The 14951-nt window shown below is 37.6% G+C and overlaps 1 protein-coding gene across 1 annotated transcript in view; it reads left to right on the top strand.

The window, feature by feature from the left end:
* The window catches only part of DKK2 (dickkopf WNT signaling pathway inhibitor 2), a 102169-nt gene that overhangs the window by 69616 nt on the left and 17602 nt on the right, over positions 1 to 14951 (top strand). The gene's annotated exons all lie outside the window — the stretch shown is intronic.

The following is a 14951-nucleotide window of genomic DNA, read 5'->3' on the forward strand; positions in this document are numbered from 1 at the left end:
GGCAAGTTTACACATTTTATAACAATATGAACATCAATATAAAACATTTGGAAATTTCAGGCAGTGTGTTTTAAGGCCAGTTGGCCATTTATTTAATGAGACTTGAATCCTTATTTATAAAATAAATTTATCATGGATATCTAGATATCCAAGTTCTTCCTGAACAGAACTAGTTGTATCCTTTTGTCTCAGCTTGTATGCCCTCAGTTCAGTTTTCATGCCAGTGAGCCAATTGTTTCATAAATTGATGACATGTTGAGCAAACTCAGAAATCACATTTTAAAAATTACTCGAGCTCATTGTGTATGAGCTTCATTTGCCCTTCCTACTCTACACTCAAGGGTAAGAAGGGCAAACTGATTTCACAAGGGACAAAAGAAATTGTTGAATGAATGAATAAGTTTAAGACAAAGAAGAGTGAACTTCTGCCAACCATAACTTTTTACAATATCCTTCAGTTTTGCAAACTGCTACTGCCATAAATTTGCTCATATTTTTAATTTTTACCTTATTTTTTGTTAAGCACATACCATATTAAGTTTTAAAAAATTCCCATTAAAACGTGACCATTCTGTTCTAGTAATGAAGCTACTTATGGGAACTTTTTATAAATTGTGGTCTAGGTCCTACTTAATCTCCGCATCCTCTTAAGAAACATTTGAAAAATTAGGCATAAAGAATCAAGTAGACTTCCAAGATAAATGAAGAGATTTACATGAAAAGGAAAGGAGTAATTTCCTTGCACTGAGTACTGCAAACCAGTCATTTCTTAATAGCATGAAGACCAATTTTCTAGAGTCCCAGAGAAAGAAGAATGAGATCAATCAAGAACATAAACTTATGTGAGGCAATCAGACACTCATAAAAACAGCTTAATGTAATGAATTTTTGTGATGTGGAGACTTGGGATATTTCATTCCTAATCCACCAGGAAAGCCCTTTTATATGTTTGGAATATTTTCCCACAAAGGCAAATAAAATCTTTTTTTAAGACGTCTTGTGATTGTAGAAAGTGAAATACAGTAATTGGGCATATATTTTTGGATTTCGAAAATAATGCCTGCCTGATATGATCAACTATTAAGAAAGGAAATGTAAACATATGTCTGTATTTAATGCCATTTTTTTCGTCTCTTAAATTCTTAATAATAACCTTTCTGTTCATTTTGTTTTATTTGCGGAATGGCGGGAACATGAGGAAAACTGAATCTATTAGGTAGGAGCGCAATTGGTTAAACTGGATGACAAAAATTAGAAGCAGCTGTGCTCAAGTGCATAATTTTTCCCTCTTTGGTTAATTAAAGTTTTACCAAACTATAACCTTTAAAAATGATGCTAGGCATGCATCCATGAATTCAGGCTTTCTTCACAGGGCATAATAATATATATTCAGTATAGTAGGACTTAAGCTTTTTTTAGTTTTTTTGTGTGGTTTGGGGGAGTTATAAATGGGAGATTAAGAGTCACAATGTCACACTTATTTCTTGAATACAGTTCCAAATCTTATAAATTATAGGTAATGGGTAATCCAGGTATATTCTCATAGATCTTGAGTTTGCATCTATTTTTTGATCATTTAAAAAAGGACTGTGATTACTATATATACTTGAATTGGGGATAATTATACTTTGTTAATAAAGCTCCCAACAAAGGTAAAAGTAAGCCAATCCATTCCAAAGACCCTGTGATATAATCTATATATAATTTATATATTTAATAAACCTTTTAATGTACATTATCATGTTGTCAGTAATTTCTATCCTAGATCCTAAAAATTACAAAAAAGTTTTGCAATGCAGACAATTGTGAATAAATTCTCAGTTCTTTGATTTCGATAGAAGTGGTCAGCTACATTTTTTTGAAGAGTTCTTACTTCTTTTAAAAATGCTAGTAGAGTATCTCTTAACAAAGTTGGACTACATTCTCTTACTCCCTAAATTAAATTATCTTCAGAATTCCTGTATTCAATAATTATTCACTGATTCTCTTCTATGCACCAGAAACTGTATCATGAATTGGCATATATAGATGAGCCAAACACCTTCCCTTCCCTTAGGGAAACTTCTAGACAACCACAAGAGATTGTGATAAACGTGGCAATAAAGGGAACTGAGTGCTGCGGGGAACAGGGAGGGAGCTCTATTTCTGGGACTGGGGTGCAGGAGGGCTGCACAGAAGGGTAATATCCACTTACCTCTTCGCTGGGCTATGCGGTAACGTAAATGTAGGGTTTCTCTCTTTATCAGTATTCTGTAGTTAATAGCAGTGGTTTACCACCAAGAAATGTTTTTCATTTGCTCTCTTTGTATTTCTGATTATGACAAAAATAGGATCATTTGGCATATTTAGATTTAGCTGCAATTTCACCAAGGTTTCCGTGATATGTCGGATAATTGTTGATCTTTACTGGAAAAAAGGAATAGTTTACGTATCCCTTGGTATTGTTAGGTGTGAAAAGATGAGTTGTGGTGAATTCATGGGTGCTGTATTCTATGTACTGGGTGTGATTCTACACAAGGGAAAACAATTGTCCAATAGACACACTCTGGTGTGGTGGTTCCTTTGCCTACCCTGTAAAACCTCCCCAAATTTCATGCACGAGCCTAATAAGTGAAGCCAGTGATGAGTCTTTTTTTTCCATATTTATTTTTTATATTAAATATAATTTATTGTCAGATTGGTTTCCATACAACACCCAGTGCTCATCCCAACAGGTGCCCTCCTCAATGCCCATCAACCACTTTCCCCTCTCCCGCACCCCTCATCAACCCTCAGTTTGTTCACAGTATGTAAGAGTCGCTTATGGATTGCCTCCCTCCCTCTCTGTAACTTTCTTTTTTCCCCTTCCCATCCCCCATGGTCTTCTGTTACTCCTCATCAGGGAAAGACAAATCAAAGCCACACTGAGATACCACCTCACACCGGTCAGAGTGGCTAAAATGAACAAATTAGGAGACTATAGATGCTGAAGAGGATGTGGAGAAACGGGAACCCTCTTGCACTGTTGGTGGGAATGCAAACTGGTGCAGCTACTCTGGAAAAAAGTGTGGAGGTTCCTCAAAAAATTAAAAATAGACCTACCCTATGACCCAGCAATAGCACTGCTAGGAATTTAGCCAAGGGATACAGGAATGCTGATGCATGGGCCCCAATGTTTATAGCAGCACTTTCAACAATAGCCAAATTATGGAAAAAAACCCAAATGCCCATCAGCTGATGAATGGATAAAGATGTGGTTTATATATACAATGGAATAATACTTGGCGATGAGCCTATTTTTAAAAACATATTCACCTTACATTTACCTTCAGAGAGTTTTAGCCACACAAATACTTTACTTTCAGACTTTGGAAGGATAGGAGAGAAATATGGGTAAAGAAGAGAGGCAAAAAAGCCAGCCACTCAGCCTCTAGTCTTTGGGATGGCATAAGTATAACATTAAAAGAAAAAATAAAAACCGTTACATTTCCAGTAAGTTGTTATTTTCAAAGATAATTAACATTAAAATCTAGCACACTATGTCTTGTTCATTATTACTTGATTTATGAATAAAAAAATTTCCATTGAGAAGACATGCAAAGTTGCCTCACTGTGCAATTTCCCAAGGCTCTCCAATTGAAGCAAAGCAGTGTTGTTAATTATGAACTTGTGAGGTCATATTCCACAATGGGGAAACCCCTCCACATTGTCCAGAAACGTCTCCATTCCAGTCTCTACAGACGCGGCTTTCTATGTAACATTGATGGTGGTTTCTGTCTACCATGAACTGCCAAAGACCTGCTTTTCTCTGTTACATAAAAATGGGCATTTCTCAAATTTGATTTAGGCTGTCATGTGAAATAATGGAGTGGTATGTTAGAGAATGTACTGTGTCTTGATTAAATGCAATTACACAATTCATCTCTTCTTTCTCTCTTATGTCTTATGATAAAAATAAACTTGTAGGTGGTCCAAATGGAAAAATATAAGAAAGTGATGATAATATTATGTCAGGCAAAATGGACCAACCAAGAAAACAATAATACAAAATTTCAAAATTCATATGCTCATTCCAGCACTTTTAGATAATAGCTTCCTTCCTCAATCTTTTGTCTGTTGAAATTTTAGCTGGCACAGTGGTGCCTCTGGCTTCCTATGGGAGAGGAGACAGCTTTCCATCAGAGGTGATTTTTTTTTCCATTTTAGGGTTTTTATGTAACTTATTGAGACTACTAACACATTTACAACATTTGCAATGTACTTTATTTTTTTAATGTTGATTTTTGAGAGAGAGGGAGACAGAGACAGAGAGACAGAGAATGAGTGGAGGAGGAGCAGAGAAAGAGGGAGACACAGAATCCGAAGCAGGCCCAGGCTCTGAGCTCTCAGTACAGAGCCCGATGTGGGGCTCGAACCCACAAACCATGAGATCCTGACCTGAGCCGAAGTCAGACACTTAACCAACTGAACCACCTAAGCACCCGAATTTGCAATATACTTTAAATAACAAGTTATCTCATTTGACCACTCAATGATGTAGTAAATGGAATAGTAGTTACTATTATACTCATTGCATATTTGTTAAAACCTCAGCTTGGCTGATAATTTGCAAAAGATATCCGTGACTTGGATTTTCCTCATCATACTGTACAACAGGACTTTTATACCATAAGAAAACTAGATATCAAGAGCTTATGGATAAATGGACTGGCATCATAAAATTAGTACAAATTTGAGGTCTAAAATATTTGCTTTCGTTACCTGAAAGTGATAGGGTTGTGCTGCATTATCGTAAGATCAATGCCCTATGATTCTGTGATTCTAGAATGTCAGAGAACACTGAATTCTCACTTACCTCTTTGTTGGGCTATATGGTGACTTAAATGTGGGATTTCTCTTTTTATGTGAGGTATTGTCTCACATGGACACAGGGAGAAAAAGAAACAGCCTCTGAGCATCTAAGCTAAGGGAAGGGAAGATGGGGTGGGAAACCTCAAAACTTTCCCTTTTCATCTACTGAGTGAGGCAACTCGTCTATAATGTTGAAAAGCATCACAATGTAATTGATCCTCCAAGTGGTTGTGGTTAAAGCCTTCTCTGTCTCCCATTTTTCTTTATTAAACTCATGTTACTTTGTTATTTTCATGTACAGCAGAATCACCCGGAATGTATAAACACAGTTTACCCCAGAATGGTGTTCTAGCCACCCTTTTAAATTTGTGCTACAAATATGTTTTTGTCTGTTTTATTTCCATAGAGAAAGGTGAGGCTCAATCCCCCCTTTGGAGTAGTGAATACAGTGATGGCAATGGCCAGCACTCTGCTGGTTGTCCTGGTAACAGCATCTCAAATCTTACATTAACATCTGGTGTTCTTAAGCTTAACAGCTGGTTGTCTACAGAAAAATTTGAATAAGGAGTTGAAACACAAATGGGAATACCACAAAATAAAAGTAGTTACCTAGGAGGAATACTAAGAAATAAGTAAGCTTAAAGCAGGAAATTAGATGCAACTTGCAAAAGACAGAGAAATATATCAGAGATTTAAAAAATGAATAAAAGATAATGTTGCCCCTCCTGCAAAATGAAATACAATGAAGATTGTAAGTTTAAGTTTTGTATTGTTTTGATTAGCAAATCAACCAACATCTTGGGAAGATGACAAATCCTGATTAAATTTTGGAGAATTTGGACTCATAGTAGCCGACTTGTTCGGAGTCTCTACAAATCCTAGCAGAAGTGGTACCTGTGATTATCAGTTCAGTTAAACCTCTTGAGAATTCATTGTAAGGTGTCCAAAGATTAGAAAATTCTTGAGAGTTACCCTAGAAGTGGTTGACCAACACCTTTTAACTTATTTCTATTCATGGAATTAAACATGGTGTTGTTATATTTGAAGGATTTGAGGCTATTTTTATTTTTGAGAAGATTGTTTTTACTTGAGGGACTCACTGAATACATACTGACATTGAAGGAGTACTCATTTTAAATCATAACAAGACAAATAAAAGTTTTGACATCAACAGGACTCTTCATTTTTAAGGGCACGGAATATGATTACTTACAAAAAGTTGTTAAGTCAGTGATTGTTCTTCACCTTCACCTCTTGAATTGGAAAGTTCATTAAACTCCCAATTTCTATAGGTAAAAACAATTTCTGCTGTACCTACTCTCATATTAGGTGATATCAGAATATCCAAAATCAAAATAGGTCTTTGCCTATAAGGAAATTGACCAAAGCCAAATGGAAGTGTTCTTGTGGCTTAGGATACAGTCGCAGAAAGGTGACTAAAACCACTCAACTAATAGGAGTATAAAACTTGCGGTGAGTAGATTTACTAGGCAGAAACAGAAAAACTGAATAGAAACAGAAAGGGAATTAGAGTTTTACTTGATACAGGGGAGAACAGTTTAGGAATTTGTTTCCTAAGTGGAGTGGACAGCTCCTTTAGGTCATAATTTCCTCACTGGAGTGAAGGCTGGATGGCCACTTGTCAAAGATGCTGAATAAAAGCTTCATGTTGAGTTAAATAATTGCTAAGCTCTCATCCAAATCCAATCTTTAGTTTTCTTCTTTACTCGATGCCATACCAAATGTAGTAATTTCCAAACTTGCATTTGTCTTTAGTGGTATTTAGAAAAAAATAAGCAAATAATTGATTACATTGCTTTCCATTTAATGCAAATATTTTCCCAAAGTGTAAACATATCATTTTCAAGAGCTATATTTGTGGAGAAAATTTTAAAACACTAAAAATTTTAAATAATAATTAAGTACCTGACTTTCACCACCTAGAATTAAGAGCTTTTTAATGTTTTTCCATATTTGATTAAAAATAAAATGTTAGAGTTTAACATGTTTAACTTTATTATTAAGAATGCTGTGAACACTACTTCCCTTCCTTCTCTCTATGGTCTCATCTCACACTCTCTTAGTCACAGGTTTCATTGGTTTTCTTTTAAATTTTTGAGCCACTCCTTTTGCCTTTTTGGAGGATGTTTAAGGAGAAATAGGAAAGTCATGACTAAGAGACTGTACTGATTGAATTTTAGTGAGCTTATATGTAAAGACACACATAGGGTGCCAAAAGAGATCTAGAAAATGTTAGGCACTGAAGGGAAATGTCTGGAGTTGCAAGGACAAGTTTTAGTCATCATCGTTTAGAATGCCATCTCCACCAGACAATCAAAGCCATAGATGTGACTAGGGTTCTGGAGTGAAAGATTCTATAAGAAAATTTAAAATCTGAGACCAGAGCTGTTTAGAATTACCATGTTGGATGAGAGAATGGAGAGGACTCATTTAAGACAAGGTGAAGAACCAGGATGATGTGGGCTATAGAAGCCATTGTCCTTTATGGATAATCCTGTCCTGCAGAAAGAGTGGAAAGTGATACCTTGAATTAAGCTCTTAGAGGGTGAGTATACCCAGGACTGATGAGTGTCTGCACATTGGTAGCATCAGGTTTCAGGTTAAATGATGAATTAAAGAATGAATTAGTGGCCAGAAAGAGGAGACTGTATGTACAAACTACTCTTTCAAGAAATCTACCAATGAAAGGGAGAAAGAGCAGTTAGAGATTTGGTTTTTCATAAAAGACTTTTCTCAAGGGAAAGAAAAGTTACTAGTAGGTGGGAAGAAATACGAATAACATTATCTCCTTTTAACAAAACTTTCACCAGTCAGACTCAGGAAAACAATTTTTCTGGTAGTGGGGCAAAGTTTTACAAGAGAAAGAAAAAAACAACTGGAAGAGGGAGAGTCTTTGTAGCCTAAAATAAAGACAGTTAGGGAGGAAAAGGACCTTTTTAATGCTAGGTGTGCAACACTATGTTTATAAAATATATCCATTCATTCATTTATTAAGCATCTGTCCTATGCCAGACATAGTTCTAGATGTTGGAGATGCAGTCATAAAGAAAACAAAATAAAAATATCCCTGCCTTCATCATGCTTATATTTCAGTGAGGGGAGAGATGCTAAATAAGTAAACGTGAAAACTATATAGCATGTAAGATGGTAAGAAATACTATAAATAGGGAGAAATAAAGTGGTGAAGGAAGCAAGGGACCGGTGACGTGGGGTGTCAGGGAGGCCTCAATAATAAGGTGACATTGAGCAAAGATCGAAGGACAAGAAGGTGTCAGCCATGTGGCTTCTGGGGAAGAGCCTTCCAGGCAAAGAAAAGAGCCAGTGCTGGGCCCGGAGTTAGAGGATGTCTGGTGTGTAGGAATAATCACAAGGAGACCCGTGCAGCTGTAGCAGGGTAAGCCAATGGGTGAGTAGTAAAAAAAGTAGTAAGAAGTAAGCAAGTGAGTAGTTAGATGAAGGAAGAAAGGAGAAAGAAGTAGTAAGAAAGTAGTAAGAAGGGCTAGCTCACGTCAAACAGAAGGGGCTCTGACTTTTGTGCCCAATGAGATGGACGGTTTTAGCCAGTAACTGATGGGATCCGACTTCCATTTCAATAGGCCCACTTGGGCTGCCATATTGAGAATACAATGGTGTAAGAGAATCCTGGGATGGAGGGCAAGGATGAGGCTTGGAGCACAGCGCAGCAGCAGTGCAGATGGTGAGAAGGGGTTGGATTCTAAAAACGCTTTGAAGATAGAGCTGACTGGATTTGCTGATGGATTTGAAGTTAGGACTGAGAGACAGGAGCCCAGGAGAGCTCCAAAGTTTTCAGCCTGACAACTGCCACCATAAACTTGCCATTTACCGAGATGGGAAAGATTGCTGTGCAAAAGAAACAGAGTCCCATTTGTAACATTTTTTGAAGATCTGGAGAATCATTCCTACCTACCTACGTGGGTTTTCACAAAACATATGTATCTGCTGGGACTTTTTTTTTTTTGACATTCCAATTTGGAATTGCGTTATTAAAGTTTTGCAATTCAAGACATGTTGTATACTGTGCAGGAGCCTCACACACGTTATTGCTTGTAAAGCATTTAACACAGAGAGTTGTACATAGTAAACTTTCAGTAAGTATTAGCCATTATTAGAATTTTTTTGTAATGCCAGGCTGTGTTAACAGTGATGCCATTTCATATTTATCAAATGTTCTGTGTAGATATCTAGTTTGTTTCACTAGGTGCAAATGAACAATAAAAGGAAGTGTCGTATTATTTCTGTAATGCAAAAAAAGCAGATTAATGACAAATCAGCCCTGGGAAATTGGGAAGTTTTTTGATAGTTGCAACAGATAGCCTGTTAAAAACAAAAAACAAAGTCAAACATTTTTTTAGGTGATTTCCTTTATTCTACAGATGAAAAACCAGAAGACCACAATGATATGTACAAAGTCTACCTGCTAACTGATGGTAGTCAGGACTTGAACCCAGAATTTAGTCTCCTGACCACAAAATGTTATTATCTCTTGTTTGAATCAAAAAAAAAAACATCTGTACAAAGATTCTATGTGTTTTTAAGAAACTGCTTTTTTATTCATCACAGCTACCTCCCTCTGTTTCCCAATTGTTTGTGCTATTATTTGATGTATGGGAGAAAATAAATAGAAGTCATAACAGTGTGACCAGAGCTGTCATCTTTGTCCCCAGAGTAAAAGAGTCAAAATAGCCACCCACCCACAGAGCAGAGATCTAGAAATGTGTGGGTAATTCAAGTCACCTGGTACCATAGGCTCTGCAGGTGTTTGTAACACACACCCTTTACTGGCAAATGGTTTCCTGGTGTTTCATTTAGTCCCAGTGTCACTGCATAAAGAGGGAAATCTCAGACATCAAAGGAAGAAAGAAGATTAAAGGATCCCAGCACTTTAGAAACAAGACCTTGTCAGCTCTACCGTTTACTCTCCTGCAATGCCCCTCCTCACCCAACCTCAAGCTAAGTGACCAGGAGAGAGAGTGAACAGATCTGGTAGGCAGATGTTGGAACATACGTTGGCTATATTGCAAGTTGTCATCTGTACACATGTACCCACATGGGGGAGGGGAGGGCAAAGAAAGTGGCTTGGGGTTGATGCTAAAACACTGGCATCAGCTCATGCAGAGCCAGGAGAGGAGGGGGTGCCCTAATCAGTGCTTTTAAGACCTTTTCGTGCAGTTGGACTATGACATTGGCATGAAACCTGACTTGGGTAAGAATTAACCTATGTGTAAAGCTCTGTCCATAATGTCAATAATGGAGGTTTGCTTCCCAACCCTGTATCTAGAAGTGTCTCAAGTAATACTAAAAGAAGCCCTCTTACTTTTGATGTGTACACTAATTCATTCAACATTGACTACTCTGTCTGCGTGTCAGACTCATGATAGGAGATACCTCTCCCTCTGGCATTCTGGAAGTACAAACTTTACACAGTTTTCAGTTTCTCAGGCCTGCTGGGAGAGATAATAAGCTTAGCTAGTTAAAAAAGGACTGATTTTCAGCAAGGAATTAAGAGTCTAACCTACGTGGTAATTTTTAAGCGGTTCTATTTCTGGATCTGGCACTTACTATCTGCTGGTCACCGAGCAGCAAGCTTCCTCCCCAAGAAAGCTTCCTCCCTTGTAGAACTGAAAGGTAGTGATGCCTACCCAACCTGCTTAATGGGGTATTGCATGGGAGGGCTGAAGTGATGGAAATGTTTTGGAACTAGAAAGAGGGAGTGCTTGCTCAGCACTATGAATGTAGTAAATGGTACTGAATTATTCATTTTTTGATGGTCAATTTTATTTTTAAAAACCGCCTACCCACCTAATCTCCCTTGTTGATGAGAGAATGTGTCTGAAGGCTCTTTGCCAGTCAGAAGGTGCCTTACAGATGTGCGTTTGTGGGAAGGCTATTCAGAGAGTAACTATTCTTAGCTACTTTTATTTTTCCTGAAAAACAGAGAGCCCTGTCATTTCAATTAGACAGACATTTCGCAAGCGTTGCCAAATAACGTGGCATTTTAAAGAAAACATTTTATCTTTCCCTCTCAAGCAGCTGTCCTGGGATGAAACGGGGATGGGCGGAGGGGAACACCAGCTGCAGCTGATGTAGTTGGTATCAATAGATAAAATCCTTCACCTCTGGGTCACACATATACCACCAGTTATTCCAAGATCAAAACCAAAAACAAAAAACTAAGAAACTCCAGGTACTTAGAAAATTTCCACTCAGTCTGATATCAGTTCTTTCCTGTTGTTTGCCTTTTCGAAGACAATGGGGTGCCTATGTGCCCCCTGAAAAAAATGGGCTGAGAGTAAGTATATCATTGACCATGTGCGTGCGACTACCCATACAAGGAATGTCTCATTTCTGCCCTGTGTGATTCTCTTAAGGGCAGGGACCATATCTTGTGCATCTGTACCACCCCTAAGATGTCTACACGAGCAGCCCATCAGTAACAGTCAATGGATGGCAATGGCCTGGGGTGGGTGTTTTCCTGTGGACTCCTGGGATAATTTTCATTCTAGAGATTGGAGCATCAGAGGCTGGAGCGCTAATTCATGAATACAATGAATGCACCACCAACTCCACTTAGTAAACTGTGAATAATCCAGCTTGGGGAAGGTCCAGTTTAATCACACTACCAGAGGTCTTGTCAGCCTGATGTAGCCTTATCAGAAGTTGCTTTTGCAGCCTCTCCAAGGTGAGGATGGAGTCAGAAGAAGGAGAGAATTTTGACTCCACGTTGTCGGGGTGCTGCCTGTGCTCTGCGTATGGAACCAAGTGATTTCAGATCGTGTCTGGAGTTGGCTCTCCTTAAATATTAGAGTTTGCCTATGTCTCAGGAGTTCTTTAGTTTCTTCCTGCTGGAAATTTCAAGCGTAGACAAAAGCAGAGAGAATAGTAGGAGTGAACCCCCACATGCCCATCCTGTAGCTTTGATAGTTTTTAACTCACACCTAATCTTGCTTCATGCACACTGCCCTACTCACCCCCACTTTCTGCAGCGCAATTTAAAATAAATCCTATACATCCAGATTATTTATCCACAAATATTTCAGTTTTCTTTAAGAGAAAAGAACTTTTTAAAAATAAGTGCAATACTGTTATTAAAACTAAGGGTTAACAACACTTCCTTAAAATCATTAACTATCCAGTATGTAGAATTCTTGAATGCTTACAATTTTGGAAATTACCAAGCGGAAGTGATTACCTTCAAAATTTGCAATCTGTAATGAAGACCAGCCTTTGGTCTTCATTGGTTTGTAAAGTGACATATCGATAAAGTACCTAGGCAAATTGTGAAATCATTTTTGTAAAAGGCACATCTGCAAAATATCTGTAGTTTCCATGAGCCTGTTATTTTCAGGGTCTCATGAAAATGTGTGCATTTTGTAGAGAAGCTATAGCAACTGTGGCATCTGTTAGCAGGAGGAGTCCTTTTGGCTGGTGAGATGGTGAATTTAAGGATCCACGGCTCGGCTGAGGTTATGTGGAGAGTTACTGAACTCTAGTGAGAAATGTGAAAAGCTCATCCTCACCACACCCAGGTTATGCACCCAAATTCCCAGACAATTTTTGTATTATTTTCGGCAAAGTCTGTCCTCAATGAAAACCATACTGCTCTATCACTGGAAACACATTTTTGCTTTTGATTGGGTATTGGTTGGGGACTCAGCAATAAACCAGCCAGACAGCAGGACATGGGTGTGTATTATTATCCCATCTCTGTACATCCATATATGTTTATCTATCAGTGGAAAGATTCCCCCTGCAGATATTACCAGATGAGAACACATGGATGTTAAATAAAAGTCTCCCTAGAGCTGTGTAAACATATGTTGGCAGTTGTGACAGAGGGAGTTAATTTGTTAATACTTAAGGAGTTTCCTACTTTGAAGACAGACAGCTCTAAGTACAGTTAGTGTTAAATATTAATATTAATTATTATTATATAATCAGTAACTGGCTGATTACTCTTTTAACTGATTCATTCTGTGAAGCTGTGTTTTAAAGCTCTGTGATTTCTTTTTGGAACGTTCCCAGAAAGCAGAACTGGACTTCTTAGCAGATTTGCTGTTAGTTATTTAATGTCTCTCTATAAGAAAGGTATTCTAATGTTTCTTGGAATCATCATTTTCAAGTTGTAAACAGTTTTCAATGTTCCATTTGCACAAGTACAGCTCCAATTCTCATTACTATGGGATGAGCAGTCTTATTTCAAGAGCTTATTCTTGGCTTTTCCAGACCATCCTGTTTAAAATCCCAGGCAGAATTTGATCAGTGTGTATTAGGCAGTGCTGTGCTCAAGGAAGGGAGATGAAAAGCAGCACATGACCAGATCCTTGTGCTTTTGATCTATCCTCAAAAAAGAGCCTGGCTAGTGCTGGGTTTGGTAATAAAAATCACTTCATCCAATGTTAATGTGGAAACAACTTGACTTGCATGTGTGAATGAAGTTCTGGTGATCTCATTTAAACCCAGGAAATGTTAGAGTCAGACCGTAATCCATCCTGTCTGATACCTGCTGTGCCCAGGTGTAGCTGTGTCCTCTTCATACAGAACAAGGGGATCCAATCACTCTAGTCTCTAGACTGTGAAGCTAAAGTGTACAGGAGTCTCATAGAGACCCAACTTTTTCAAACACACAGTGACATCCCTGCCTGGACTCAACACATGTAGCAAACATCTAACTTAAAAAAATTTGACCTAGAAGGTAGAGATCTTATTTCTTGCCTCTTTGCCCAGGCTATAGGCCCATCTCATTGTTCTACAAATACAAATATGAACCTATCTTAGGCTGAATAAAGTCCTTTGTAAATTTCTTTAAGTTTTTAAACTTGGGAGATGGGTCTGAAAAGTATATGGGTGTCTCTAAAATTCTGATGTGTGGGCATAATGAGAAGAGTTGAATTGGTTTATACAGAAATATAGATAGGATTTGAAATAAATTTGGTTCAAAATCTAGAAGCACTGTCCACATTTTCTTATAAAAATGGACATTCCAATGATATTTAACTAATTTAACATGGCTGGTGAGAACCTTGTTTAGCTCAATTTCATTAGGATCATAAACAAGTCAGAAGCCCCTAAATGCATTGATGTGGCATTCCATGAGACACACATTTGGAAAAAAATCACTTTAGTTGTTAGGTACTGGTTGCTATTTTTCTGTGACTAAGGTGTACCAGGAAACTGAATCCCCTTAGCATTCCATCTATGTGCCTTCAAGACGTTTAAAGGAAGCCATCGTAAACTACTCACTCACCTTCTTGCATCTTTGCAATAATACTTCATAGTGGTGGTGGTTAACTAGGAACACTATCAGGTATGATCCACCAATGAGAAAAATATTGAGAGATAAAGGCAAAGAAAAGTTAGAATAAAGTATATAGGGTGGAGTGTCACCAGCTTCGTATGATCCTCAGAAGTACTTAGAGTCATAGTTTCTAATCCACCAATAGGCTTAAACAATTCCCTGAGGACAGTTAGGGAAGAGGTGAAATCCAGAGTCATTGCTGTGAATGGCCTCTAGGATGGCATTATTGCTCTGGCAGAGACATTGATACCACTTAGAAATGAAAGAGCCTACTTTTCACTTTAGGTAATTTACATGTGAAAAATATCATCAGCTATAGGAATGTAATGCAAAAGGAATTGATGAGAGTACTTGAAAATGTGAATCTGAGGCTCAAAATGAAACTCTTGAAGCCAAGTTGCTGGTTGAAAAATTACTCACCAACCAATCTCCTTTCTTCTTAAACATATAAGATGTCCTTAGCTATATAGTTGTAGGTTTTACTGATTTATGTAGAACTTAGCTAAGTTTTAAAAATCTATTTCAAAATATATAAAAAATCACTGTTTAATTTCTAAGTTCTTTTTCTTTTCTTTTCTTTCTTTCATTTTTTTTTTGTTTTACCATCTTCTCATGGGTACTTATGTGAGCAATTTTGTCAATTCATTGTACAGATTTGCAGACACTGTTATGACAAAACTTCGTTCATTAATTCATTACTGGACAAAATGTGGAATGCTGTTATTCCAGGCATGATGTGACCACTGGGGATACAGAGATGAAAAATGGTTTCTGTAATCAAAAA

This window comes from Felis catus, chromosome B1 (assembly GCF_018350175.1).
Source record: "Felis catus isolate Fca126 chromosome B1, F.catus_Fca126_mat1.0, whole genome shotgun sequence".
NCBI classification, from domain to species: Eukaryota; Metazoa; Chordata; class Mammalia; order Carnivora; family Felidae; genus Felis; species Felis catus.